Below are 6,000 nucleotides of genomic sequence, written 5' to 3' on the forward strand. Positions count from 1 at the left end.
GGGGTGGCTGTCGGGTCGTGATGGAATCCTCTTCCATAAATTTGTTCAGTTTCATGTTTTGTCCATTATTACTAGTCCCAATGCCAGTATGTACTTATCTTTATAGCGGTCTTTTACAAACAAGAAGATTTGTCAATAATGGTTTTTAATTTTCTTTTTTAAACTGAGCAAGTCCACTTCTCTGAGTCCTTCTGCAGAGGTCACGTTTTCCACTTTTTGGTTGCTTTCCTTAGAAACCTGTCCAGTTTTTGAAGTATAATGACCAAAGTGTGGTTCAGTACTCCGGATGTAACCTCAGCAGTGCTGAGTATGGAGTAATAATCACCTCCCATAAAACACTCAACCATTCAAATACATTTGTGTCCATACAGGGAAAAAAAAATCTTTTTAGATCTTTTACTCCTATCTGTTAGGATGACAAAGGAAAATATTTGGTCTAATGGAGGAGAAATATTTATTCACTGTCAGCAGGATTTGGCTGGAGAATGTTTTTCCTTGCTAAGAAAACAAAAAGTTGTTAAATCAAAATGATCTTCCAACAGCTGCCACCTGGTCTAACACAAACTAAAGATGCCAAACAACACTTGTTTAAATTTGAGCTTGATTTTTCAGAGCTGTTCTGATCTCTGTTTAATAAGCATGTATCACAAAATATATTATCACACAAGGTTATCAGAGATCAAACTGAAGGCTTCTGTGCCTAATTTTTAAAATGCTTCGGGGTGTGCTTTATTCGTATTCTCATGATACTTAATTTGCTCATGTATATGTTTTCAGTTTACCACCTTGAATTTTAAATGCCAAAAAATATACTTTTATTTATTTTTACTTGGAAATTAGTGCAGTAATCAGATAGGTGGTAATGGTACAGTAACTGTGAGAATAAGACATGGTCATAGGTAGAGGTAAAATCTACCTACCGGGAACTTTGCTTTGTAGATGGATACAGCAATATAGTTTGAGCTACAGATCAATATGTAACTGTTTTTGATATTCTGCCTCACCTTTCACACTGCCATCTCTTAAGTTATTGGCAGGTTTGTCAGAATAAAACTTGACCCAACAACTTGAATGCTCTGTTAGCCCATTTTACACTTTCTGAATTGAATATAGGATTCTGAAGAAGTGACTGTAATTTAGTAGATGAAGAAAAAGGGTTTGTTTCTCTGTTACAAAGTGGCTTATTTTAAAAGGGTTGAATAGGACGAAAACTTGAATACTTTCACATGATCAGCATATTTTTGACCTTTATGCCTTCTCAGCTTTAAAGCTTAAAAGCCTCACAGACAGTCTGCTTTAGGGGATGCAGTTCTATAGCAGCTTAAACCAGTCCAGGTCCAGGCTGCCACAGCCCTGCCATGGCCATGCAATCTCAGTCCCTCCTTTAGGCTGGCTTTTGTAACCACAGAGTGACTTAGGACATGGATCTGGCTGAAAATGCACCACTGCTCTAACTTTCAGCTGGCTCCCTCAACTAATTCATCGTGTGGTTGAAAGAGCACTAGTAGCATCTCAGGGGAGCAGGAGGGAATACACGCCTGGGTGATGAGGAGGAATGACATAGCTTGAATTTAAATCAGTTTGAATTAATGTTTACATGCTGTGAGTTGACATCATTAGTATCTGTACTGAAGCGCGATAAACTCAACTCCATATGTTGCTTCCTTCATCTCTCTGTATTTTCTGTTGATTGAGGATGATGCCACTCATTATTTTCCTCACTCATTTTGACTCCTCCATTTTTTTTCCTTCAGGCCTAGACTGCCCAAGACCTGTTGTGTCTTACTCCACAGAGTCTCTAAGAGCTGTTTGTTATACTGCCAGTAAAACTGAAATTGTCATGCATGTCTTCTTCTCTTTTCTGCTTACTTTTTTCACATTTCTGGTCCCTGTGACACCCATGGTCCTCTCCCATCACCACCACTCTTTAAGAGTTTCAGATCTTAAAATAATACACAAATTCATTTTATGTGTGTTTGTAACACAGCTTGATTCTTTTGTATCTTCAGCATCTGAATGACTAGATCTAGAAAATGTATGCTGACTGTCCCAGTTGACTTGAGAACTGAAACAGAAGGCAGACACCATAATGGGGAGTACTACAGTCAAAACAGAAATAATAATGTATGGCAGCTCAAATTTATACCACCCTTTTGTGCATATTGGCTTTTATAAGTAATTCTGCCTTACTGAAAAACACCAGTTGTGTTTTAGAAATAACTGTAATTCTAGTACAAGATCCCAAAATAAGTGTCATTAGTTGGCTTGATTTGTGCTCAAATCTCGATATTTAAAGACTGCTTCCTGACCTTCTCCAGCTGCATGGACAAGAACGGAAAATAATCTCAAATTTCCAAATAGAGAGTGACCGATGCTTTCCGTTACTCTGTGCTATTAAAAAGAGGTCCATTCCTAAATAAACAAAAAGAGAAAAGTCAGTGCTTAATATCTTCAGTAGCCATTACTAACAGAGAATCATGCATTTGATCTCAATAGAAGCACCATAAATGAGGGCTGTTTATAATGTTTGATATCTGTGTTTCTAAAATAATAATAATAATAATAAAAGGCTTTAAATGTATTATGAGATAAAAGCCAGAATTCTATGAATTGTCCTCCAGATCTTTCATCCAGAGCCACAGCTGGTCAAATTTAAACAAGTTCATGCTGTCTGTTCCTGCACTGCTCAGTATGACATTGCACTCAAAGTTTTTAATGTCCTAACGTGAGTGTTCACAGACAGTCTGCACGTACCTGTGTGCTTGAGGTCTGCAGAGCTTGCAGAGATCATGGAACAATGCTGAGTGAAACCTACATAGGAGTGGGATGCCTCTGAAGGGTTTTGGGTTTATTGTCTCTGTCTTGCTCTATTGCAGCATCCATGCCATACGCAATCCCACTCATAAACTTTTTTCCTTCTCAGCTTTACTCTTTATAGACCATACAAACCAGTTGTGGAGGGTTTTTGTTTGTTTGTTTCTTGCCTAAGTTACTCTCCTATAATGCACCAGGTAATATATTTCCAACAGAAGGTTAAATATTAGTGGCCACACTGCAAAGCACAAGGCCTGGGCACACAAGGGCTGGAGAAGCTCTTCTGGTTTGTTCACTTCTGAGAAGGGTTGTACTGAGGTGACTGACTGTGAGGGTGCTGAGCTAGGCTCAATGACTCTGCAGAGTTGTCTTTCAAAGCTCCAGTTTTTGCTAGGTCTGTTCTTTCCTCTGGTGGTCTCTCTCTTCCCTCTTAGCAGTCTGCAGCTCTTCTCCAGCATTCTGCTGCCAACTGTTTAGGAACTTGGCCACTTCTTCCCTTCATTTCTGAACCTGTTGTCTAAGCTTTATGAAATGGCAGATTAGAGGGAATCCACACCAAGGCGCTGCTGCGCATTCCCAGTCATAAACTCGTCAACAGAAGGATTCTTAGGGCTGGTAACTTGTCTGTCCTGACTTACCTTCCAGGGAGCTTTGACCTATGTTTCAACCTGGCCCTCCTATTCCTTCCTGGACTTCAGAACATCCACTTCTAGAAATCTTCCTCCTTAATGATCATAAGATGGTAATGTCTCCTTAGCAAGACTGGTCCTTGAACAAATGTTCCTCATTACACGACTTTACATGTTCTTTCCAACAGGAGCGTGGCACAGTTATGGCTGAGTCTCCATTCCCCTAAATAAGCTTGCTTCTTCCTGCAGTAGGGGCTGAAAACATGCTCTCCAGCTGCTATGCCAGTGTGCTTTGGCTCCACAGCTCCCTAGCCTTGAGCTCTGGAAGCTCTGGGGTCTAGCAGTTGTGCTTAAACCTTCCCCACTGTCAAAAAGCATGTGTTTTCAGAACACAATTACTACTAAATCTCTACTGAATTGAAACATTTTGATTTTTTATTGAGCAGCATTAATGGATTGTTTCTTAACTTAGTTTGAGGGATTTGTGTGAGTTTTTTATAATGTATATATATACACACACTTCATATTGTACATGTGTATTGCCATGTATCACACTGAAAGCCTTGTCTAGCAAAGAGGTTGTATTTTTCTCATATCAAACTTCCCAGTTACTCACTCAGAAGGTAAACAAAAACTTAGTTCTTGCTATCTAATGGCAAAAGGACTGAATTCTGTTGTGCCTGGCAGGCTGTGTGGAAGTACTTAAAATACAAGTTGATTTTACACCCTTAATTAGAAAAGCTATTTAACCTTGTTTTCTCTTATCAAGGCTTTGCACCTGAGCTGCTGTGAGTGTCTGTATCTGCCCTGTCTTAAATGTGTAAACCAATCCACGTTCCTCAACAGTTCCTGCCTGCTGAGTCCTAGCCTTTCCCAAAACAGGGCCTAAGGGCAGCATAGATTGCCAAGGAAACCACGGGGAAAGAAAAGAACCTTGATAAGCTGCTGTTTAATTGCTTAATAAATGAGAGCTAATAAGAGGAAATGTTTAAAAGAACAAACTGCAGCAGGAGGCTTCTGGCAGGGCTACAGAGGGAAACCACATGTGATACACTCTGAAGTTTGGAGGCACTGGGAAGAATCCACAATTTCTCTTCAGTGTGGAGACAGGAAACGTTCACCAGACTGGTAGTCTTCAGCAGCTCTTAAAAAACCCTCTATTTTATCTACATTTTGTTTCAGCAGAAAGACTTAGTCCTGCTGTGCTGGTGTACTGAGCTGTATGTAAATCCATCTCCATATCTCTTCCTTTAAGCTCTGTATTATGTCAGTCTCTTTCCTTAGACTGCACTGAAAACCCATGTGGTTTGGCTCCACTGGGAGCCTCTTCTCCACCTACCCTGCCAGTTGCTGATGCTGCTTTAAGCACAGTTGATCAGATTGCCTCAAGCAGGTTTAGATCGGCAGGTCTTTTAAAGCAGGTGGCTGGCTGGGTTAAGGCGCAAGAACTAAAGGTCCTGGGTTGGATGTAGACAGTAGCAGGAAGACGCTCCTGGGTTCTGTCCTTTCTTTGTGATAGGGTTTCTTGCCTGTGATGTTTTCCCAAATCCTTTTGTTTCTCTTTTTCTTACTTTCCCTCCTTCCTTTTTCCCATGGATATGAACCAGACCTAAAGTCTTTTTTACATATTTGATAACGTGCATCACCAGGAATTATTTTAAGCCATTTTAAAAAATTATTGGCTGAGTTCCCCCAGTTTCACAGAATCACAGAATGTTAGGGATTGGAAGGGACCTCGAAAGATCATCTAGTCCAATCCCCCTGCCGGAGCAGGATTACCTAGACCATATCACACAGGAACGCGTCCAGGCGGGTTTTGAATGTCTCCAGAGAAGGAGACTCCACCACCTCTCTGGGCAGCCTGTTCCAGTGTTTGGTCACCGTCACCGTAAAGAAGTTTTTCCTCATATTTATGTGGAACCTCCTGTGTTCCAGCTTGCACCCATTGCCCCTTGTCCTGTCAAGGGATGTCACTGAGAAGAGCCTGGCTCCATCCTCATGACACTTGCCCTTTACATATTTATAAACATTAATGAGGTCACCCCTCAGCCTCCTCTTCTCCAAGCTAAAGAGACCCAGCTCCCTCAGCCTCTCCTCATAAGGGAGATGTTCCACTCCCTTAATCATCTTTGTGGCTCTGAGCTGGACTCTCTCTAGCAGTTCCCTGTCCTTCTTGAACTGAGGGGCCCAGAACTAGACACAATATTCCAGATGCGGCCTCACCAGGGCAGAGTAGAGGGGGAGGAGAACCTCTCTTGACCTGCTGACCACACCCCTTCTAATACACCCCAGGATGCCATTGGCCTTCTTGGCCACAAGGGCACACTGCTGGCTCATGGTCATCCTGTTGTCCACTAGGACCCCCAGGTCCCTTTCCCCTATGCTGCTCTCCAACTACTTCTTCAGAAGTAGTTTTCTCAATTGTGATGCTAATCACTTTCAAAGTCTTTTTGGTCGCTATTATTTCTTCAGCACCTGTAGTAAAATTCTGCCTCACTACTGCATGTATCGTTTTTTCTTCTTATCCTGCATCCCTGACAGCTGCCTAGGTGGTGTG

The sequence above is a fragment of the Nyctibius grandis genome, chromosome 5, assembly GCF_013368605.1.
Source record: "Nyctibius grandis isolate bNycGra1 chromosome 5, bNycGra1.pri, whole genome shotgun sequence".
NCBI lineage: Eukaryota > Metazoa > Chordata > Aves > Nyctibiiformes > Nyctibiidae > Nyctibius > Nyctibius grandis.